The following is a 26,070-nucleotide window of genomic DNA, read 5'->3' as shown; positions in this document are numbered from 1 at the left end:
GGTGCTTCCAATGTTTTGGCAAGGTTGAAAGCCACTGCCTTACAGTGTTCAGCAAACCCAAACCTGGTCTTAATTCAAACCATGTCTTGTGGTCTTGTGCCTCGAGCATGACCTGTATAAAGAGCTTAAAGTCGTGGATCCTCCCAAACAATCCGGGTCAAACGCAGTGGTGTTCTGAATGCAAATTAAGACAGAGAATCGTGCAGGTTTGAGACTGAGTGGAATCAAAGCTGATCCTGCAGTTTCCGGTCTGGGCAGCAGTGCAGAAGGTAAGTGCAGCTAATTACATATAATTCATAATACGTTTGTAATAACTAAGGGTCACTGGAGTACCTAACATGAATGCAACCAGGTTGTTTTAGAAACTTAAGGGTTTTTTTAAAAACTAAGGATGCAATTAACTATATTATTTTTGAAATGAAAGCAATCAGTCCATGTGATGCTAAGGAAGTCTTAACTCTAATGGAGAATGTTTCTAGATGATGGTATTCATATTAAGAGAATATTACACAGGAATATGCTTTATCTGGGGAGAGATTAAGATTAGACTGTGGAATAGACAAGTCATGTTCTTTTTTAAAAGATATCTTTTTTTTTTTTTGCATTAAACCCCACATTCTTTGAACCATTGAATCTTCAAATCTCAGTAGTATTCTAAAAGGAATAATGCTTTCCCCCAAGCGTATTCATATGGGAGCTTTAAACAAAAGGAAAAGAAAGGTAACTATTATTTTGTAATTGAGGAGGCCTGAATGAGTTCCACCCTTCAATCAGAGTCCTACCAGCGTTCAGTAGCACAAAACGTGTTCCTCAAACTTCCTCACACTATAATTTTATGTACTTTTCTTTACAATTCCCCAAGATGTCTTAGAATTTCCACCATTTTTACATATCTTTTATGCAATTCTTACCAGTAAAGTTGTAAAATAAAGCCACTCTTATCCTTCTGTCCATTTAGGATTTTTGCACCCAGGGCATAAATATAGTGCTGTGAGTTTGGTTTTAGCAAACAATGTACGTGTCATACCTTATAATTCTTTCCTGGCTTTGGTTTGACATTAAAATAGGAGAAATGGCATACTCAGAGCTCCGTTACCTTTTATAGCAGACATGCAGTGTTCTCCAAGAAGATGAATGACTGGGTTACATTCTGATTATTAAAGTGAGTGAGGTTTATTACTCTGTTCAACAAAAATGTATTTAATAGCATTTTCATTATATTCAAATCATTTCCAGAGTTACACACTTAAAAAGTAAATGAAGTGTAGTTCTGTAGAGAATTACTCCTGTGTGAATTCAGGCAAAGTAAGAATAGTATATTATTCTTAATGGAAAATTCTGAATACATATTTGAGCTATAAATACATGTAAAGATGAATGATATGTTTTCCAAGGGTATTTTACTGTGAAGTTAAAGGTGATTAAGGCAAAAATGTATTAAGTTTGAAAATTTCTTTCGGAAAATGGGTGGCGTGCTCTTCAGTCTCTGCAGCCTTATTGCGGTCCATCCCTCAAGTCGCTCCATTTGCTCCGCGCAACGCCTGCTTTGTGTGTGTCTTGATGTTCACGTGCTGAATGATGGTATTTCCCCTACTTCCCTGGGGAGGCATGAGTCCCTTCTGCTTCCAGGAAGAGCTCTGCATACATGTCTGAGCATAATATTTTCTCTTACTCCTCACCCTTGTTCTTTGGGATTAGGCGAAATCCTTCCACGTAACCGGCCTGAATAAGCCTGGTAATCAGGTAATATAAAGTATTAAGCCTCAATAAAGCTGGGAGAAAAAAATTTAAAAATACAATGTAAATAATAAAAAGAATAGAAGGTAATGAGAGAGAAAAGTTGTTTTACTATCTCCACAACATAAATTATGATATTGATCATCCAAAGGTGGGAATGATATGAAAGGGGAGTTAATTTTGTAGATTTAAATAAAGGGATGATCAAAAGTTAAGGGAGATGCAAAAGGGAGGAGATATGGGGATATATGTATATGTATAGCTGATTCACTTTGTTATACAGCAGAAACTAACACACCATTGTAAAGCAATTATACTCCGATAAAGATGTTAAAAAAAAGTTAAGCTAAATTAACAAATCATGTATAATTTTTACAATTTAAAAGTCACCTTTATTCATAATTAAGTAATAGGTAAAAGGACTAAGGAAATAACATTTTACTCGATTACTTACTATCCAGTGGCAGAGTGTGTTGCTCTGTCTTATCCGTCGAGTCTTTCTGCATTGAATTAGGGCAGCACATTTGTAAGTAAATCTCAGTTTATAGACTTATATGGTAACTTCAGTTTTTTTCATTCTGGTTTCTTGCATCAGTCATGTTAACCTGTATTGATTTTTATAATTTGGAAGAAATTAGATCAGGCCACTTAGAAGTGAGGCTGTTGGTCAGAAAACAAACTAACAGAAGAATTGAAAATGTGACCCACAACACTATTATTTAAAACAGCAGTGCCCTCTGCCACTAGCTGTTTATAACTGTGAAACCCGCAAGGCTGTAGAAGCTGAGTCTCTTAAGAAAGCTCATTGCATTCTTTACTTTGAAAAGAGACTCTAGTATAGAATTGAGCCTGATGTACAAGCTGGTAAACACATATTTGGCCAAGGAAAAATATTTACAGTAAAATAGTACCTGTCAGGATTCAGTATTTAATGAACACATTGAAATTAAGATGTATTTAAAGTTTTCAGTTAAAAATTTAACAAACACATCATCTAAAATAACTTCAGCTTTGTGTTAGTTTTTTCTTTAATTTTTAAACCAATTTTTTTTCACTTTTTTTTAATTGAGGTATAATTGACCTATAACATTATATTAGTTCCAGGTGTACAAATAATGATTTGCTATTTGTATACATGGTGAAATGATCACCACAATAAGTCTAGTTGACATGTGTCATCATACATAGTTACAACATTTGTTTTTCTGGTGTGAGAACTTTTAAGACCTACTCTTTTTTATTTTTTTTTCATGTTTCTCACTTCTCTTTGATCAGGTCTTTATTCAAAATTAGCTTTCCAAAATGATTTGACCTTTGCCAAATAAGCAAATTTAAGTTTATGCCACAGCCTTCTTTTCCTCTGTGGTGGGTTTCTTTTCTGCAGGCTTCTTTTTAGCCGGCTTCTTTTCAGCTGCTTGTTTCTTGGTCACTGGGGACTTTTTTCCCACCAAAGCCTTCTTTCGCTTCTTCAGCTTCTTAACGCAAACAGCCTTCTTTCCTTTCTTTCCCACCACAGGCTCCTTGCCTGGAATCCCCTTCTCATCTGATTTGGTTTCTATTGCTGCTGCTGCCCTATCCATCTGGATTTTGTGGTTCTTGGCCTGGCGAAGAATGGTGTTCCGGTGCGTGGTCTTTGCATATGGGTTTAGCTTCAACATGATTCTCAGGTTTTTCAGTGGATTCTTCTTCAGGACTCTGCAATGAATCTTCTTGCGTGGTGCTCGCAGGGCTCTTTGGATCTCTGGGCTTTTCAAGATTCTGCTAAGGTCTGTATTGAGCATCTTGTGCATGGGGAAGTTGTAGTTACTCTTGAGGGGAGCAGCTTTACGCCAAGTGCCATACAGCTCCTCTAACTTGCGGAAAGCACTTTCAGTCCAAATGCAGAAACGTCCCACATGCCCCCCAGGAGCAAGTTTCAAAATGTTCAGTTTGCTTATATTAAGCAGAGTAGTTCCAGGGATGTTTCTGAAGGCCTTGATGATACCGTTGTCCTCATTATAGACGATGCAGGGTCCCCTGCGCTGGAAACGGCGACGGTTTCTCACTTTGCCTTTGCCAGCTCTCATTCGCTGTGAGCCGTAGACCTTTTTTGATATCATTCCTGGCCTTAAGGTTCTTCTGAAGCAAAACAGTCTCCTTGGTCTTCTTGTAGCCTTCAACTTTATCTTCAACTACCAAAGGAAGTTCAGGAACTTCCTCTATACGATGACCTTTAGACACGGCCAGCGCTGGTAAAGCCGAGGCAGCCAACGCAGAGCAGATGACATGTCGCTTCTGCATTGTATTCAGTCTGCGGTGCCAATGTCACCAGGTCTTGGTTGGCGCAAATATGCGGCCCCCACGACACATATTTCCCAAAGCACCCTGGCCAGAACAGTGAGTGCCGCCACCTCAAACCCTGGGAATTCGAGCCACAGGCCTGCCAGTACCCCAAGACTCAGCACTGGTTTGATGAGCTGCTAATGCACTGACAGCACAGGGCTGTCTGTTGTTTTTGCACAAGTTGGTGTGAACAAAGTTCACAATATCTGGTCGAATGGGAGCCTTGAACACAGCAGGCAAAGTGACATTTTTGCCAGCTGACTCCCCCTTTTCAGAGTACAGTGATATCAGTGGACGAGCACACGCCATGGCGGGAGAGGAGAAGGCCACGCTCCCCTCAACCCGGCGGCTCCCACAGGAAAAGCAAAATCTATTCTTCTAAAAACTTCCAAATATGCAATTTGGTGTTATTAACTATAGTCACCATGCTTTACATTATATCTCCATAATTTTTTAAACCAATTTTAAAAATATAATCTAATGTGCATGTAAATCGTAATTTAGGCTGATTTTTAAAAATGTCTTTATCTTAATATTCTTTGATATTATTTTTAATATTGCTTATTACTCTGTTTATCCTTACAATTTTCTATGCAGCATTTGGGTTGTATATTATTGAACAAAAATGAGCAGTTATAATCTGAAATTAGCAATCATTCTAACCCAATGAAAAACATTGATGAACTTTTGATTAAGAATAAATATTAATTTTATAAAAAAAAATCAATATAATTTTGATAAGTAGATCTTTTTGGATAACATTATTAACATTTAGATTATGAGATTACAGTCGGCCCTTGAACAACACAATTTTGACCTGTGGGGGTCCACCTATACACAGGTTTTTTTCTCAGTAGCAGATACTACAGTACTACATGATTTGAGGTTGGTTGAATCCCTGTATGCCAAAACACAGACAAGGAGGAACCACGTATTCAGAGGGCTGGCTATGACTTATATGCAGACTTTTGACTGCACGGAGGGTCAGCACCTCAAATGCTGCATTGTTCAAGGGTCAACAGCAGTATTCCATTTCTTTTTTTTTATAAGCCTGTTTTTTTTTTTTTGGTTTTTTTGTTTGTTTTAGATTTGGATTTCTCATATGCGAGAGATCTTGTGGTATTTGTCTTTGTCTGACTTATTTCACTTAGGATAATGCCCTTTAGTCCACCCATGTTGTCATAAATGACAAGGTTTTATTCTTTTCTATGGCTGAATAATATTCCATTGTGCACACATATCACAATTTCTTTATTCATCCACTGATGAACACTTAGGTTGTTTCCGTGTGTTGACCATTGTAAATAATGCTGCAATGGACATGGAAGTGCATATATCTTTTCAAGTTAGTGTTTTTGCTTTCTTCAGATAAATACTAAGAAGTGGAATAGCTGGATCATATGGCAGTTCTATTTTTAATTTTCTGAGGAACCTCCATACTGTTTTCCATAGTGGCTGCACCAATTTACATTCCCACCAACAGTGCACAATGGCTCCCTTTTCTCCACATCCTCTTCAACACTTGTTATTTCTTTTCTTTTTGATAATAGCCATTCTAATAGGTGTGAGGTGATATCTCACATAAGACCTGAAACCATAAAACTCCTAGATGAAAATATAGGTGGTCAGCTCCTGACATAGGTCTTGGCAATGATTTTTAAAATCCAACATCAAAAACAAAAGTAACAAAGGCAAAAATCGACAAGTGGGATGACATCAAACCACTTTCATTTCCTCTGCACAGCAAAGGAAACCATTAACAAAATGCAAAGGCAACCTACTGAATGGGAGAAAATATTTTCAAATCATATATCTGATAAGGAGGGGCTAATATCCAAAATACATAAAGAACTCATACAACTCAAAAGCAAAACAATCACAAACAATTCAAATAAAAATTGGCAGAAGATCTAAATAGATATTTTTCCCAAAGAAGACATACGGATGGCTAACAGGTACACGAAAAGGTGCTCAACATCATTAACCATCAGGAAAATACAAATCACATCCATTTATTTCTAAGGAGAATGATATTAGCAATTTTCAAGACTTTTTCAGATTCAAATATGCTAAAGTATGAATGTCTCATGTGTTTTCATCACGTTACATTACAAATTTATAACTTATTCTTTTAAGATTAATTAGAAGCAGTAAGGGCTAGTCTTTTTTTTTTTTTTTTTTTTCGGTACGCGGGCCTCTCACTGTTGTGGCCTCTCCCGTTGCGGAGCACAGGCTCCGGACGCGCAGGCTCAGCGGCCATGTCTCACGGGCCCAGCCGCTCCGCGGCATGCGAGGTCTTCCCGGACCGGGGCACGGATCTGTGTCCCCTGCATTGGCAGGCGGACTCTCAACCACTGCGCCACCAGGGAAGCCCGAGGGCTAGTCTTTTGAGTCCAGTTTTAGTGGTTTCATTGAAATGTACACAGAAAAAAAGATATTGAGGTTCTTTTAAAAGCTATAGTCACTAAATCCTTTGTATTTTTTATGACACTAAAATTCTATTCTATATCAAATGAAGCTATATGCAATTTTTATTGCATATTTAGCACTAGCTAAAAGAAAAAAGTTAAATTGCTTAAAAGCAATAATTTACCCAAGACCTTGTGAATTTTAGAAAAGGACTACTGTTCAAAAGATGTGGCAGCATGCTATACAAAGTAAATACAGTTACTAAAATGATTTAGCATGCCACAGTAAGTTCCATTTGAATTTTGAAAATATATTCTTCTGGTTGTCCAGTTGTACAAAGAAGCTGAAATCAATGCTGAATTTTACATCTCCATCCTCCCAATGCCCAATTTATCCAATAGAACAATACGGCACTTTTTAAAAGTGCATCAGTACTCCTAATCCACCAGGGTTTAATACATCATTTGTGCTGTGCAATGCATAATTCCCTGGTGTTGTAAAAAGTTAATGCTGTTACAAAAAAGTCCCCAACACTCATAGGAGGAATTTATGTATGGGTATTCTCTGCTTTTCAAAAGTTCGCTATACACAACTTCACTTTCACAAAAGACCTACGTTAGTACATTAGTACCTGTTTTTGATAATCAAAAGAAATCCGAAGAGGATTTTTGTTTTTACAAAAAATGGTGAAAAGTGAAAATAGCATTCAGGGTTGTCTTGTAGCAGCTGATATAGAGGCAGCATGCACCCCAAACCGTGAGAGTGGCACCTGCAATCTCCTTCCCAGGGAACTACACTTAGCATCTTAGCATCAAGCCACCATAGCTTCGAACTGCATCTGTGAGCATCTGTGCTGTATCTTGATTTATTTTGTGCCTCCTAGCAAGATATGTCCTTAGGTAATTGCTTCTTTGCTTTATGCCATTTTGGCTTCTAAAAGGCTTCATAGAAACGCTCTACTTTAGGATAGCGGGAAAACCTGTACTTGTGTAATCAAGGTGAATAAGAGTTGTATCATTTTATTGAGCTATGGCTTTTTGGGTTTAATAAGTACAAAACCTAGAAAATAGGGGTCAGTTTTTTATGGTATCTCATCTAATGTTAAAAACCATGTGGAGGACTGGATCTGTATCGCATTTCATGCTGTGCCCCCCGGGAGGATGGGGCCCAATTTAGTTTCAGTGGAGTCAGTTGAAACTTTCTGTGGAAAACCTTCAACTTAGTTAAATGATTAACTCTCAAGTAAAAAATAAATAAATAAATACATAAAATAAATATTTATGTATATATATCTGAAACATTCTCTGATTAGAAGCCATGTGAGTCTCACTAATAGTGTAAGTACAAATTAAATTTTTAAAAATCTGTTTCTTCCTTTTCCTCTGTTGGCCCCCTAGTCCCTACCCTAACCCCCACCTTGCATTTTAAGACCCTTCTTCCCTAGCAAAGATCCCACAAACAAGAATTAGTCTGGTGTATTAATTGGTGAAATTAGTCGGGCTCTTTTTCAGTAAACCAGAACATGTTCTCATCCATTCATATCTCCCTATTGTTCAAATTAGTTGCCTTGGAAATTTAAAGCACCTAATATACTCCGCAAAGATAATCAATAATCTCCACTTCCATCGTGGTTATCAGTGACCAAGATGGGCTTAACGGTTCCTTTATCTTAACTAACTTTCAGACAGGTTTCTTCCTGAGGATAGGCCCCTGACCTCCCTTAGAAAATTTCGTTTAGAACACTTGTGATTGTAAATTCTTCCTCTGCCCCTTTGAGATGGAAATCTTCTCCAACCCAGAAACATTTTGCTCAAAGACCTGGGAGTTACCCCTTTGAAATGTAGTCATCTAAGATAATACGCCTCCTTCCCAGTCTCCGTTGGGGGGCAGCAGCCCAAGTTTGTTAATACGTGACAATTAACAAGCAAAGGCGACCTACTCACGTTGACCAAACCCCCCGCTGAGGTCCTCTAGCGCTTTTCCATAAACTAACTCTGGCAATTAAAAGTCCTTCCTCCTCTCCAGCCGATTGAGTTCAGTCTCTCTTCTACTACACAAGTCTTGAGCAGGAGACTTGACCTTATTACAATAGTCTTGAATACAGTCTTCCTTGACACTTTTAACAAGTGTTCAGTGCAGTTTTGCTTTGCGTCAATTATTTAGTTGTCCTCTCTCTCCCATTTCTGTACCATTTACACATACATCAATCCCTTGTCTTTTCGTCTATCTCAATATTTCTCAAAAAACTTTAATAAGAACCATGATTTGTAGGTTGCCTCTCTTGAAACCAAAATAAATGAATGAATAAAAAATAAATAAAGGGAAAGGAGAAATGAGGCAGGTTCCCAGTATGATTTTTGCAAAGGATACAGTATATAAATAAGAAGCCCATTAAGTCATGAGTACTAATTTAATACTCTCATAGTCTAAAGGAGAGGTTACAAATTGTATGATAGTAGGCCTGAGGATGGATTTTATTTGACCTGCTCAGTGTACTACAATTCAGGAGATTTCACATAAATTTTCAGCTTTCTAGCATCTTAAACAAATTGTGTAATCTCCCAACCCTAGATATTCATTCCAGCAAGACAGCGGAATCAACTGAGAAAATAGAATAACAACAGCCTTCATTTAGAGATAACTTACAAAAGATATACCTCAAACTTATTTTTATTCGTTCTTCAAGCTGTTTTGAGTGTGTAATATATTCATTTCTGCCAAATGGTTAAAGTAGTAAATGGCTTCCGATGAAATATTTTGAGTTTCTGATTTCCAGGAAATTTGCACTTTATTTTTCTCAGCTTTATGTCAGCAAAACTGATAACCTTTTAGACCACCCAAATTTTATATAGAACTGTAATAAAAGTGATTTTTCTTTTTTTTTCCTACATTTTTCCCATATAATAAATTACATTTACTAGCATAGTTTGGTGTTATATCATTTTATTATTAAATTCTCTTTTTTTAATACATTTCCATCTCTCTTTTATTATTTTGAGACAAAAGTGACTAAGGTTAATTCTGGCTTAATACTCATTGTTAAATAAATAGTGAACAATAAATAAACAACATTGATTATAGTTGGTGTGTGTGTGTTGTGTGTGTGTGTATGTGTGTGTATGCTGACCCAAACCAGCATGTTTTTAGCTGGCTTTTTTTTTCATTTCACAGAACACTGGCTTCTAGTCAAGGTTCCACTCATCACTAGTTGAATAAATTTAGACAAGTCACTTAAGCCCACTCAGACCTGTTTCCTCACAGTAAAATAAAGAGGCTGAAATACACACACTCTAAATTTCCTCAAGTTCTAAAATAACATAACGTGGGGATTATCACTGTGGTGAACGTTCGTGTATCAGGGCAAGCTTGAGTTCTGAAGTGAAGCAGGAACTTTGTTCAGTGGCTGCTGTGCTTCTAATATTTCAGCGTGAAATACGATGTTTACTATAGGTATTTTAATTATAGAATTTTTACTACAGATTTTTAAAATCAGGTTAAAGATGTTTCTTTCTATTCCATACTTCTACGAGTATTTATCATGGATAGAGTCTAGTTTTATTTAATGCATTTTTGCATTGATTAAGATAATATTCTGTTAATGTAGCAAAATATATATTTCCTAATGTCAAATAATTGTTACATATTTTAACTGGGATAAATCCTATATGATTAGGTTTTACAAACATGATTTGCTGGCTTATATTTGTTAATATTCGAATATTTACAGTTTTTATACTTACATTTTTCTTGACTTTGGAATATAATTTTTCTTTTTCCTACTGTCTTTGGTATAAAAGTTATACAAGATTCATAAGGCAAGTTGCAGCTACTTGTGTGTGGTATTCATAATCATTGGATAAATGCTTGCAAGATGATTATATGTTATTTTAAGGTCCAAACCACCTGTTTGGCTTGTCAGTAGAACTTAAGTGATTCATCTCACTTATCCAATTTTTTCAATGGTTATAAATATATTCTAGTTTTTTATTAAATTCTGACTCCGTTTGCATAAGCTATAGCATCACCTTTGGAAAACTATTGCCCTGAATTTTTTTTAAATTAAAGTATAGTTGACTTATTATATTACCTTCAGGTATACAACACTGTGATTTGATATTTTTTAAAGATTATACTCAACATAAAGTTATTATAAAATATTGGCTGTATTCCCTGTGCTGTACATTACATCCTTGTATCTTAGTTATTTTATACCTAGTAGTTTGTACCTCTTAATCCACTTCCCGTATCTTGCCGCTCCCCGCCAGCCTTGACCACTCTGGTACCACTAGTTTGTTTTCTGTATCTGTGAGTCTGTTTCCTCCTGTTATATTTGTTCATTTGTTTTATTTTTTAGATTCCACGTATAAATGAAAAGGTACAGTATTTGTCTTTCTCTATCTGATGTATTTCATTAAGCATAATACCCTTCAGGTCCATCCGTGTTGTTGCAAATGGCAAAATTTCTTTCTTTTTTATGGCTGAACAGTATTCCATCGTATATATACCACATCTTCTTTATCCATTCATGTGTTGATGGGCAGTTACGTTTCTTCCATATCTCGGCTATGTAGAGATCTCATTATTACCATAAGGATTAAAATAATTCAGAGGTAGTCACAGTTTTTACCACATTTCCATTTAATTGTCAGTATTTGTAAGTGCAGAAGATGGAGGAATGAGAGAGAACAACAGTGGATTTTCTAAGCTTAATTCACTGGTGACTCCAGCTGAAGCTGTCGCTCTAGATGCCGTCTGTTTTCACCAAAGTAAATAAACAGGCTTTGGCGTCTGGTATACAGCCAGTGATTTGGTGAACGTTTGTTTGCCCCTCTTGACAAGTATTGAAAACACACTAGAAGTTGTTTGAGGTTTATACCTGGCAAGCCCAGCAGTACACCTCCATTCACTGTGCTGTCACAGGCTTGCATCGATCTATGACTCTGTCCACAGTTTAGTCCAAAAGAAACGGAATTGTTCCCATCACTAAAATAACATGAAGCCAAATCATCCTATTTATTGCTAGATCCTAGAGAACAGAAAATATCATAGGATTAGAGGAGACAAATGAATCCCATGAAAATATTGGGCCTATATTTTCATTTCATGAAAATATAGTTTCTGTGCAAAGAAGAGGGCTGCAATAGTCTGGAATAATCTGGATATTATTTTTACATCATAGAGAAAGATGTTGTGCTATATGCCACTACCACTTTAAAAGGCACACACCTCTTGTTAGACCTTTTTGGATTTTAGAAGAAACAAACCCTAAAATTAAGGATGTTACACATGATATTTAAGTGTAGAATAAAATGCCATGCTTTAATTTGAACACAGAACAAGAAAAAAGCAAAAGTTCCCATCTGATTCGCACTGGAATGTCAGCAGCTTTAACATTTGGGCCTTATCATTGAGTCGATAGGATTGGTTGCTGTGTGTGTCCATGGGCAGGGTATTGTATGCACATTTGGTCAGGCACTTATATCTGAACCCTATCAACTGCATGTAGGGTTTTGGCACAAAGCCATACCTTCTTCTCCAAAGAACTGTACTTTTGAGAAACGTTCTTGCTTTTCTACTGAGTCACCCAAGTGATTAAATGCCAAATCATAAAACTCTAGGTGTCTTGACAAGCAAAACTGCTCAGCATCACCTGCTTCTCATTTGCTCTACTTAAATACAGATTTGCCTGTGCTGAGAAGCACTCCATGGTCCTTTAGAAATGGTCTAAACGGCATCAATGATAAGTCAGTCTTAAAGCTAAACAAAGTTGTAGTAGAGCTCTCAGCTTGCCTCCGTCCACAATGCTGGATGACAACTGCTTCTACAGTCAATCTTGGAATCTCCAGGGGACTTCCCTGTGACCTGTTTACTGAAGTGGGGAATATGTGAACCTGGTTTAGAGAAAACTCTGTCTCATAGCAGGTACCAGCTTCAAGATGACAGTAACAGAATGATTCCCCCGCTCAGTATCAGCCTTGATTAGCACGTTTAGTTACTCACTTTGCCTGGAAAGGGAGATGACCTGAGCGTGAAATGCTGGATGTTCAGCCACTTGGAGCAAGATTAGGTTCCAGTAACAAGGGATTTGGGGAAAGAGGAATGTAGACGCACTCAGAAACGTGCTATTACGTGTGTCCAGTGTGGATGCCCTCCAAAGGTCCCTGGATACAGAGGAAGCACTTGATAATCAGCCACACAATGTGACCCAACCTATGGATGTTGGGTTTCCTCCTCCACAAGCCCATGTAGGGAGTGAAAATTCAAACTTGAAACCTGACAGAGCCAGGACTGTGCTTATCAGTGTCTTGAGGGAAGGTTACTGTATTTTACTGCTTTTGAACATTGACACATGGCTTAGTCAGGCTTTCTTACTTTGCCCCTGGTAGACAGATGTGTGAGTCTTTTCTATGTAGGGTTTATAGCCCTTTCAGGAACCCAGCTTTTTGCAGAGGTTTCAATTTTAACTCCCCATCTCGCAAGCTAAAGCCCTCATCCTTTTCTTTTTCCCTGCTTGGGTTTTAAAACCCACTAATCACTCCTGCATTACCTGCCCTTCTCCACCAAAACAGGATTGATTACCTGCCTCTTTCATCAACTTGAGAACCCACCATTCTTGCTCTCACTGACCTCTGCATTGCTGATACCTGTCACTTCCCTTCCTTTCTGGCAGGCATAGCCATGCATTAAAATATCTTTTATCAAATTAATATTTAGTTAGCATTTGTAGGTGTTTTACAGAATTGTTTGAATGTTGCCCTGTTCAGCTGTGAGATGACTCATGTCTTTCCAATATAGCAGACCTTTTTTAACACTCATTTATTTTTTATTACTAAAGTTTGCCTGTGGAATGTACATAGCTACACATTGATGATGTGTCTAGATTTAAGGTATAGTACATATAATCATGGTGATTTTAATGCAGAATTTAATGTGACTTAATAATAAATTTTAAATTACCAATTTAAATGTATTTGCAAATCAGGAGTCTGTTGTCAAATCTTATGACTATTCAAAAACAAAATACAACATGATTACTTAGTTATAGCATATTTTCCTAAAAATAAAATTGTAGGTACTGATATTTATCTAAAATTTGAAAAGTATTGGTCAGTGCATCTAATCTTGAATAACATAGTTATTCTGGCATATTGCCATTATAAATTATTCCTTATAATTTCTTATAGGAAACATGCAGCTTTATAGACTACACTATAACTACTGTGTAAAATTTGTACTACTCAAGTATATAAAATAGATGTAAACACACACATATTAGAAAGACTAAATGAAGGTCCCTTAGAGATTTTTTTCTTAAAATGATGTATCCTGGAATTATCTTGAAAACAAGATTCTTAACACATTAACCATGATCGGGCAGTTTAAAGAAGAACTAATAGTAAAGGGCAAACAAAGTGCCTTTCTTTTCTAACTAAATATTAAGTTAGCTCAACTTCAACGTTGCTTGAGTTGCAACATGCATTATAGAACACAGAGCTAATTGCTTTAGTGTTTCAACCCTCCAAGCAGTGCAGATGTTATGCAAATGTTTTAGTGCTCATTTTCAGAAAGTAAACAATTGTGGTAAATTTTGCAAGGGTATTTTCTTTTTTTGCATTAGCACTAAACTTGCCAAAATTGTTGCCAGCTACAATGTTAGTGCTCAAATAAATTGAAATTTTTGTGGAGTAAAAACCTGTCAGATGTGGACGTATAATGGATTTTTTCTAATTGTGAAACACCATTACATTAGAGAGCAACATGGAGTTAAATAGAACTATTAGTATTATGTAGGCTTCCTAATTTGATGAAACATGTTATTGGTATCCACAGACAACAAGAATTTGTCAGGTGTATCTTTAATAAGTATAAAATACAAACAGGTTTATTTCTTCACGTGAAAATTATACTTAGAGAGCATTCAAGATTTTTCATAATCCTGTATTTATTTTGTGTCGACGACAAAGATGAATTTAGAAAAAAATTCCATTACTGATAAATTCTTATAAAGATGATTTTGGAATTCAATAGCAAACTAATTTGTAATCATTTGCAAGTATATCATCCTTGTGGCTTAGAAATCTGAATCTTAACAATTTATAAAAATTCCTACAAGAAGGTAGAGTGTAAATATTTCTTGATTATATGAATTTGAGAGACAGGGTGTTATTTGTTTCCTATTGCTGCTGTAACAAATTACCACAAACTTTAAGGCTTCGATTCATTATTTTAGGGTTCTGCAGTTCAGAAGTTCTCAATTCAAGATGTCAGTAGGTCAGTGTTCCTTTTGGAGGCTGCAGGAGAAACCGTTTCCTTGCCTTTTCCGGTTTCGAGAGGCCATCTGCACTCCTTGGCTCCTAGCCCATTGCTCCATCTTCAAAGCCAGCAGTATAAATCTTCAAATCTCTCTCTCCTTTCTGTCTTTTGCTTCCATTGCCACGTCTCCTTTCCTGCCTTACCCATTTCCTTAAAAGGGTCTTTGTGATTACATTGGGCCCATCCAGATAATCCAGGATAATCTACCCAGCTCAAGAGACTTAATCATGGCTGCAACGTCTCTTTTGCCATGTGCAGTGGGTTGAACAGTAGCCTCCAAAAGATTTGTCTACCTGGAACTTCAGAATGGGACTTTATTTGGAATGAGGATCTTTGTAGGTGTAATTAAAGATCCCAAAATGAGATCATTGTGGATTAGGGTGGGCTCTACTTCCAATGAGGAGTATCCTTATAAATAACAGAAACGTTTTAGACACAGAGAGTGGGAGGGGATGGGGAAGGACTCTCCCTCAGACTCCAGAAGGATTCAATCCCACTAACACCTTGATTCCAGACTCTGACCCCCCGTACCTGTAAGAGAACAAATTTCTGTTGTTCAGAGTCCCCCAGTTTGTGATAATTGTTTATGGAAGCCCTAGGAAACTAAAATCCCATTTAAGGTAACATAATACAGGATCTGGGGATTATAGAATGTGGACATCTTTCAAGGGGCATTATTCTGTCTACCACAAAGTGCAAATCTCCTACCAAACTTGAGAAATGACCCTTACATTCTGGTGAGTTACATGCTTCTGTTTCTGTCTCATCAGCATAGCAGCTGCTTAAAAGCAATGTCTTCACATTTCTCTTTCTGGGTGATAATGATGTGATTGATATTCAAACACAAATAGTTTTAAGTAAAGAATGTCATTCCGCATGAAACAGCTTGCTAAAAGGCTGATGAAAAAAGTTTGGTGAGATCATATTAAAAGATACATATCCTAGAATCTTGATATACTGGCTCTATAATTTAGAAATATTTGCTATTCTCTTTGTACTGGTCCTTAACTGCAAGAACAATAAAATTCATAGAAAGTAGTTTATTAACTGGAGTTCTCTGAGCAAGACAAGCCCCAGTACCATCTCCAGGTTTTCCTTATGAGTTTGAATTGATTTAGGCAAAGGTCACACTTAACTATTTCTCCTCCATTTGTTTTCCAGAAGCTAATAGTTGCATCTAAAAGGCCCCAACTTTAATTTGGCAGTGAGTTATTACTGAATCTTCCAAATGACTCCACGGTGTTAGATTTTTTTCACAATTACACTTTAATAAAGGTCTTATAGTAATTATAAGTTTCTGTTAAATCTCGGCATGGATCTTTTCCATATTAGACAAAGATATTAATTGATTAGTAGATCAAATAGAATTGATTTGAAATACTATCAATAGCAAAACTACAGTTGTTATTTTATGTGTTGAATTTGAATAACCCCAAATCAACCATAAAGAAATAGAGACAACCTTTGTGAAAAATGCTTCAACACTGATGTATCCAGTTAGCCAATAGTTCACTACTGGTGTTCCCAATTTAATCAGACATCTTTTCACAACTACCAGTTAAGGCTTTTTGTTGGGTTTTAGAGATAATAACGGAAAGCTGGCTACTCCTCATGTCCCCACTTAAGTCTTCAATTAATAATGACATATATACAAGAAAAATAAAGTAAGCTTTCTCACTGTTTAATGTCGGACAATGCAGGTAATTCAAACCGATAAATATTTCAGCGCACTTAGGTATAAATATCACAGACAGACATAGCCTGAGAATTAAGCATTTAATACCTGTGACTATAATTTCTTGCTGCCTTGAATTTCTTTTCAGAAGAAACATGAATTATAGAGTTTTCTGTAGATTCTATTTCTAGTTGCCTGTTACAAGAACATACGGGATGTTATGACTAATTGAACTTAACTGAATTACAAGGGACTCACTGTTTCACAGAAATGTTATTATCTGTTGGTCAGGTAGTAATATATAACAAGCAAGAGAGTGACGAAAGTATTTTGACAACAGCAAATGCTGCCAGAACTTCAGATAATACTTACTTTTTGGAAGAGAGGTCATCTTGAATTGTAGAGAAAAATTATAAAATATTAGAGTACTTTAAACATGAATGAAATAGACAACATCTACAATGTTACTTTATTTTTCTGTGATTTAGGACAGAAGTTTACCAGAAGTACAGAGCTATTTATACTACTTTAAACCCCTACTGAATATTGCAATGCTTTCCTTAAAAAAAAAATCACATGAATCAAATACCATGCACGTTACTAGACCACCGGACTATCCGCTAATGTTCTTATATGTTCATAAAAGTACAAACTAGGTATCCACAAGGCACAGTAGTACATAATAATCACTGTTAAATATGTTATTTAATCTGCATTATTATTCTGATACATGATGGCATAATTGTCCTTGATTGAAATAAAGTGTTTCTAATTACATATCAATTTCTTAAAAACACGTCTAGATGTATGCATCTTTTAAGCTAATAAAAGTAATCATCAAAAAGGAAGTTGATCCATGCTTACTAATACAATTATTAATAATTTCAAATTAGATACGAATAACAGTACATTTCTTTCCCAAAACACAGGGTAAGAAAAGTGAGTTTACATAGAATTTCTTATTTTACAGACATTATTTTTTGAGACACCTTCTTTTGAATATTACAAATCTAGAAAAAGAAGGTAAAATGAAAGAAGCATGGAAGTAAGAGCTTCCATGAGGAAGAGGAAGGAGAAAATAAAGGGAAGATAGAAAGATGAAAGGACATAGAGTCATTAACAAGAAAAACAGGAAGAAAATGACGATATTCCTGAACCAATAGTGAGTGAAGATTCCATTAAACCCCACAGTACACTCCGTTATACAAACAAACGAACAAAACTGAAGCAATCTGATTACTTAGAAAGTGCTCTTTCCCACCCACTTTGCTTTCTATTCTCAGTTCTGTTTCTCCAACTCAGTTGCCTGGAACTACCAGCATCTGTATTACCTGCAAGTTCTCAAGATCCCTGTCCTAAAGCAACTAAATCAGAAACCCTGCGAGCCCGGTCCAGCAATCTGCTTCTTCTTTCTTTCTTTTTTCTTTTATTTCTTCTTGGCAAACTTTCCAGGAGATTAGCATGTGCACTAAAAATCACTACTCTAATCCAGACCATCATCCTGTCTTCCTCAATCTCTTTATGTTCATCAGTTTCCATCCAAAGAATCCAAACACCATACAAGGCTAAATGAAATGGAACACAGCAGTAATGTAATGTACCCCCTTAGCTAGAGGTCCAAGACACTAATGAACACATGAAAAAATTAAGGCGTATTCGTTATGTTTGACATTCAACAAATTTTAAGAAAAAAAAGGCAAGTGAAATAAGTGAAATGAAAAATTCTCCCACTGGCAAGTTTTCATAGTTCAGTATTTGCAAAGACAGGAATCCTGGGACTCATTTTCAATCTGTACTCCCTTCACACCAGCTCTGTCTAAAGTGCCAGTGGAATTATCTTCCTTAGAGTCAGGTCTAGAAAGGTCAACATTTGGTCCAAATTGTTGGGTTCTTCCTGTTGCTTTCAAAATTAAGTATAAATAATTTGGCACTTTTCAAATCTCCCGACTTTTCTACCTTCTACCAACTTTTGCTATGTTTCTCTTCTCTAAACTTTCCAGCTCATTACTCCCCACAGGACCCTGCACTGCCATGCCTACAACCTCATTCCTGCTATGTTTACAACCACGTATGATCATATTCCCATTTGAACTTGTAAAACTTCTATTTATTTTAAGTTCAATTTCATAATCTCCTCTTGCTTAATAAATGTAATCACTTATGTCCTATCTTTATTTTTGCTCCCCTATTTTAGCCATGTCATTCTTTTTGTGTTCTATTTGTTTGCTCACTTACAGTTTCTCTGTATGAATGGTGTTCAACTTTGACCCCAGAGATCCTTCTTGCAACACTTTATATCCAGTTATGTTTTAGAGATAGGTTGTCCCACCTGGATTTCTGTCATTCATCCATTATTGGATGTTTCTAAAAACCTTTTTAATCATACAAATATTGCTTTACTTTCTCTGTTAATTTGCTAGGGCTGCTGTAACACAGTACGACAAACTGAGTGGCTCAAACAGCAGAAATTGATTTTCTCATAATGCTGCAGGCTAGAAGTCCAAGATCAAAGTTATCAGTAGGGCTGGTTCCTTCTGAGGGCTGAAGGGAAGGGCCTGTTCCAGGCCCTCTCCTTGGCTTGCAGATGGCTGTATTCTCCCTATGTCTTTACATCGTCTTCCATCTAGACCTGTATATGTCCAAATTTCCTTTTCTTATAAGGATACCACTCATATTGGATTAGAAACCATCCTAATGACTTCATTTTAACTTAATTACCTCTTTAAAGACCCTATGTCTAAAAAAGTTCACATTCTGAGGTACTGAGGGTTAATACTTCAACATATGAATTTGGGAGGGGAGACAGAATTCAATTCATATATTCTTTCCCTTAAATCATGCAGAATGGCATAATGCATAATAACATGTATGAAAAGTGTAACGTAGAGATTAAGACCAATTATTTGGATAGTTTGAGGATGAAAAAGCCTCACTGGTTAAAAGATCATAATAATTAACTCACAAGAACATCATATAGTTTTACTTTTCTTAATAACTTCCCTCTCTTCCAATTTTCTCTATTGGCATGGTTTAAAGCCACAGGAAATGCATAGAATAACATCAAGTTTACACATTTGTTGTTAAATAAAATGCCTTCTAAAGAGCCACTGCAGACCTTTGGCAAATTATTGCTGAGCTGCTGCACTACAGGCACTGAGAAAAATTCAATCAATGTCTGCTATATTCAATTGCAAGAAAAAAAAAACAAAAACCTAAAATATCATTCCTGAGTAGGCTTGCTTGAAAAGAATCCCATCATATTTTATAGTGTTGTTGTTTGGCATTATTTCCTACAGAGAATTGGTTTGGATAGAAATAATATGAGCTGAATTATGAAGATTTTTCAATGATATTCTTTGTCATCAGTTATTAAATGATCAGCATTATAGTATGTTGTTTATAAAGTACTAAAAACATTAAAAATACCTAATACCTTTAAATAATTACCCTTTCTCTGGATAGAAGACAAGATGCTATGGCATATTTTAATTACTAAGAGTGAATCACTTTAACAGATTTATGTAGACCATCTCTAACAAATGTTAAAAGAATATAAAACAGTAGTTTACCTTTGTCATTGAGAAATAAGGCAAATGATCAGCCTTAGTATAAATTTATTTTATTTTCTATAATACATGATTCAAAACTTCTATCTTATAAAACTTTTCAAAATCATACCAAGTAATAAATTGATTAAAATAATTGATGGAATCATTGAATTTTAGATTTATGGAGAATTAGAGATCATGCAGTCCAAAAAAACATGTTTTTTTTCAAACAAAGAAACCAAGGACTGTTAAGGTTGACTCTCTGTTCAGTAATGGAATAGGTGCCTTAAAGGATAGAAACGAGAATTTTATATAATTCATCATTTCTAAGAGTTTATAGTCTATGCAAAAAAGAAGATATAAGTATGTTACAAATTAAATAAGCAAATATAATCATGGCAAAATGAGCAGTTACCATAAATAAAGCATCTTAAATAATATGTATTCTATTTGCAAGAACATGAATGGCAGATGTGGGCAAAATTTTTATTGAATAAACCTAAATTTTATTTCTATATTATTTTCCTAATTTGGGGAGGCTAAGACATTGGGGTTAATATATGACAGCATGCTTTTTTATGCTGTCTTGGCTACTAAAGAAGTAAATGGAAAAATATCAGAGCTTTTTATAGTCTAATCCATCCTTACATTTGAAAGATATCAGATTATATGGATTATCAAAGGTCAGTGTATTGAAAATTCTTAGGATTGGAAGAGATCATCCAGGTCATCTAGTTACTCACCAGCCAGTTGCTGACAAGCTTCTCAGTGGCTGAACTGAAAATAGACCATTTGGGTTTTATTTTTCCTTCTGATATGGATATGGGCTGCAAATAGTTGTTTGAATTTGGGGAAGGTCAAATTAACTTCATCCAAAATGCCTTTCACCTTTGTTTCAGAATTCACTTAGAAACCTCTGAAATAAAATACATAGGAATCCCTTACTATCTTAACTCTGCCAGTTGCCATAACAACTTGTGAAATTTTCCCAAAACTTGATGTCTGCTATAACAAATAGCAGACATTCTTGCAAGAACAAACATTTAAGTTGTGTGAGTCTAAATGAGAGGTTGCATGGTGAGCTACCGTCATATCTCAGCTGTACTTCTGATGGGATTGCGTCTTCTATTTGTGGTTGTGCATTATCATTCTTATAGCTTCCTCTTCTTTTAATATTTATTCATTTGTTTATTTATTTGTTTATTTATTTATTATTTTCGCTCTGCCAGGTCTTAGTTGCAGCACACAGAATCTTTGTTGCAGCATGCGGGATCTTTAGTTGTGGCATGCGGACTCTTATTCGCAGCATGCATACGGGATCTAATTCCCTGACCAGGGATTGAACCTGGGTTCCCTGCGTTGGGAGTGCAGAGTCTTACCCACTGGACCACCAGAGAAGTCGCAGGCTCCTCATTTTTAAGTTAAAAAAAAAAAAGAAAATCTTATGTAAAGTGTAAAATCCTGGGAAGAAAGTAGATGAGCCAGAGAAGCCTAGAAAAACTCATTCAATAGAAGAAAATTTGGTATGGAAGCTTATTGAGAGAAGTATATGCCCAAAAATCATAAGCTGTGCCATGCATACGGTTTATGAGAATTTTGTTCCTTCTGGATGTTCTCACTAGGATACTTGAGCACTGTGTAATATATTTGAAATACTAGATAAACGTTGCAGAAGATTAAAAAGCCATAGGCAGGGTGTTTGTCATTTAGAATCTTGATACAGCAGAAAATGTTGTAGAGTCTTTGAAGAAGTGAAAAAAAAAAGATAAAACAAAGAGATTATTGAAGGACTGAGTTTCAAACCAACTTTCTGATAGTTTGGGAGATCTTAGAGTAGTTCATGACTGTAATTTGAAGGTCGCAGATGAAACAGCTTATGTAGAATATAAGGCTACACCATGCTTTCCTGGTAACGTGTTAGCTACATTGCAAAGCAAATATTCTCATTTGATAAGACAGGGCTCTTTGGAAATAAATGACTTTTCTGAACATATCAGAAGATGACTAAAAGTACTGGCTCCTTCAAGGCCCAAAGATAGGCTCACCGTATTCTGGAGTAGAAATTGTAAAGATAGAAGTAAAATCTTTGTTGGTGTATCACTCCCCAAACTCCAGGGCCCTTAAAATAACATTGAGAGTGTACTGCCTGTTATATAGTATTCAAATCATAAAGCGTAAGTGAGAAAGGAGGTTATTTAACACTGAAGAAATTTGTAATGCAAGAAGGAAAAATCTTACAGGCAGCACTCTTTGATAATAGGCAACTCCTCAAGAATTTATTGATTTAGGGAGGAGTTACTGATTTATGGAGGTGATAAGGAAGTGAGATTTTTGCCTCCTAATACATGATTATTGAAACGTTTTGGACCAAATTGTCTTTACAACCTTCCCAGCATATTCTAAGCAGTATCTGATTCAGGGTGCTGATTGAGATAATATGGATTCAGTGAGGGATTCACAAAAGAATTTTGGCATCAAGGAGACATTCAGGCTTGAAAGAAAAGTTTCACAACAAAGAACAGAGAATGGGAGAAAGTGTTTTTACCATTTTCTTGCTGGTTTTCAAGGTGTTCGGGTACTGTCTGACCACCTCACTCTCCAAGAATTAAATATATCTTATATCTTCTGGAGAGGCAAGGATTTAGTGAAGAGTGAAAATGTTGCAAAAGTGTCAGCATCAAATAGTAAAGAACTTACTCCTAATGTATTCATTTTGATACTCATCACTGACCAGAGGCAGAGGAAGATGAGTAGCTATGAACACCAGGTGCCAAAAAGTTAGTTGAAATTTTAGGTTATGCAAAAAATAAAAAGGAAAAGATCTTGTTAGTGAGCATAATCATAATATGAGCAGATGTATCACATTAAAAAAATAACAAGTTGGTCTTACGCTATTAGGATTCCTGGAGTTATCGTAGTCTTGAGTACATGGGTTTCTCGGATTCGGTAATTGATGAACCTCTAGCCTACACTGTTGCCCTGCCTTCTCACTGGCATGTATCAATACTTTAACCTGCCACCCATACACATACTGCTTCCTTCATCTCTGTCCTCTCATTACCAAACCTCATTTAAACAAAACCTCCATTAATAAGCAGCAGGTTTTCTCAGTGTTATTTGAATTCCTTTTCCGTTATTATCATGATATTTTGATTCTTAATAACATTAGACTTGAATGACTATCCATCACAGTTTATGACTGTTGTCCTTATGTAATTTTAATATCATACCACTTACACTCAAAACTGATAGAGTTTGTATCTTAATTGACATAGTCATTGTAGATATGGTATTTATTTGTTGCAGTTTAGAAAAAAATGGATTTGTGTTTGTTGCTGTGTACAGTATCATGCTATGCAAAAATTAATAACCACCAAAGTCCATTCATTGATAAGTAATTGGTAATTTGTGTTCTACAACTCCTCTGCGGGTTTTTACGTAGGTATTTCACAATGTTTTTAAGATATATGAAGAAATTCGGGGTTTTGTATAGATTGGAAATGAATTACTGTTTTTCCTATTTAAATGAATTGTATATAGATGCCCACTATCTAAAAATTCATTATCTAGTCCATTTTCAGGAACTGATTAATTATGATAAATGAGGAATACTTGGACTACCATTTGATAAGAAGGTGAATAATAGATTTAAAAAGAAAGAGTACTCATTGATTTTTATATATCGTGCAGAGCATTACTGAGTTTGTTTTGTTCATAGAAATAAAGTACAATAGGGAGAAAGTCTAATCCTTCTTATCCACGATCTCTGTCTCAGAAGTAAAATTGCTGGTCAGCATCCTTAGATGAAATTGAGGGATGACTCATGTTTATATATAATTGAATTAGAGCAGTGTTTGCTTTTATCTGATTTGTGTTGCATGCTATTTTCTCTTTTAATTACAAAACCAGCAAGGGCAAATTTATTAATCTTCTTGAAAAGAAAATTGTTTGCTTTTTAATATGGCATGGATTAACAAGTCTACTTGTATGTTTAACAGAAAGAAAGAGATAATTGTTATAAAAATATAATGGGTTATCAAGATTAGTATTATTAAACTATCGTACGCTGACACAGCTTTCACTTAAGTGCACAGAATAAATGGATAGATCTCTTCTATAACTGAGATTCAGCTGGGCTTTTATTTGATCATTCTGTTGCCTGTAATAAACCAGGGCTTATTCAAATAGAGTGAGCTAGCTCTTCTCTTTTTAAAGCTGAATTAGGAAGCATTTTAACTGGGTGAAATCATGGAGATTGCATCTAGGATGCGCTGTCTCCATTGGTGGGAAAAAAACTGATGCCAATTGAGGACATAGATGAGGAAGAGCTGGATGACTTTGAAAAAATTAGCAGCACTGCTTTTTTTCTTCAAAACAGAGACTTGAATTTGTATTATTAAAATATTCACATTTGAAATTGATCACATGAATGTTGATTTTTTTTCAAGTTTCATAGTTATTTTACTGGGGAAATAATAAAGAAGTGAACTCATCACACTAAACAAGAATATAGGTGATGATTTATAGGGGCCAAGTCTCAAGAAATTATGGCCAATTTGTAACCCAATTTATCATTCACCTCCCTTCATAGTAAGTGGATATATACGTACATCCTAGGTATGTATAGCAGGGAATTATCTTTAAAATTAAAAAAATATCCATTATATGACTAAAATATAGCCTATACCTAGGCTGCATTTTTTTTTCTTTGACAGGAATCACTGATTCACCTCTTGGGACAAGTCAAATTCTGGCAGGAAGTGCTACTCATACATGATTACCAATTTGCTAATATTCACCAAATAGTTTTAGTGATCATAACATTTCAAGTTTCCAGTTGAAATTTGTTGGGCAAATAATTCATTATAGAGTACAACTGATGATAACAGATCACCTTTTCCTCTATGTTTCTTTATAACCATTTTTCTTTAACCAATAAACCTATTTGGAAGAAAAGGCAATTTACAAATAAATACCCAATTTTTAAAAGTCATAAGGAAAGTATTAAACCTGTTAATGTAAATTTATAAAACATAGAACACCATAATTTTATGGTGTTCTATATATATGTATGAATTCACTTATTCAATTATTTGTTCAATTATTCATTCGTATTATTTTTCAGTGAATATTTGGTGAGCCCTACCGTGTGGTAGCTATTGTGCTATGTACGGTGATATAAACATAAGTATGCTACATGCCTGATGTTTCAGATTTACCAGACTCGGGCAACATAAGTAAATAGGCAGTTTAATATACTGTAATACGTGCTAACATAGAGGTGAACTCAGAGTAGGCGAGTACCATATCTCTAAGTCATCAGTTCGACATGGGTCCCACTGGGTTAAAATCAAGATGTCAGCAGGGCTCTGTTTCTTTCTGGGGACTCTTGGTTAGAATCTATTTCCTTGTTCATTCCAGTTGTTAGCAATGAGGTCTCCATTTCCTCCGTGGCTGAACTCATTTCTCTTCTAGAAAGAAGCCACCCACATTCCTTGGCTCATGGCTCTCTCCACTTCAAAGCAAATAATAGAGTCGAATCCTTCTCTCAGCCCATCTCTCCTGCCCTTTCCATTACCACATCTCTCTGACCTACACTCTTGCCTTCCTCTTCCACATTTCAGGACCAGGGTGATCATATTGGGCTCACTTGAGTAACCCAGTATAATCTGCCAATCTTAAAGTCAGCTTACTATCAACTTTAACCATCTGAAACCTTAATTCCCTTTCACCATGTAGCATAACACACTCATAGATTCCAGGGATTAGGTCATGATATTATATCTTTGCAGGGCCATTATTCCACCCTATCACAATATTTCTGTTCATTTTCAGCATATATATTTCTAGACAGATATAAGTATTTACTAATGCTGTAATCTAAAAATTACACATTCTTCTGGGGGTTCACAAATCTTCTTATTTCAAAATAGTCCCTCACAACTTCATTGTAGGTTGTTCTCCAATATATGAAGTGATTCTTTTTCATTAATTATTTTGTGTCAAGAATTACTTTTTGTATTTAAAATTACTTTTCAGAGCTTCTTCAGTTTGTATTGACCTCAA

General features: G+C 35.7%; 1 pseudogene; it reads right to left on the bottom strand.

The window, feature by feature from the left end:
- Positions 1-3,074: 3,074 nt before the first annotated feature.
- On the bottom strand, positions 3,075-4,403 carry LOC114900194 (annotated as a pseudogene).
- Between the last annotated feature and the right edge of the window lie 21,667 nt (positions 4,404-26,070).

The sequence above is a fragment of the Monodon monoceros genome, unplaced genomic scaffold (assembly GCF_005190385.1).
Source record: "Monodon monoceros isolate NGI ecotype Baffin Bay Population unplaced genomic scaffold, NGI_Narwhal_1 Super_Scaffold_1, whole genome shotgun sequence".
NCBI lineage: Eukaryota > Metazoa > Chordata > Mammalia > Artiodactyla > Monodontidae > Monodon > Monodon monoceros.
Note: the sequence above shows the minus strand (reverse complement) of the source record. Positions and strands in the feature narration are given on the sequence as shown.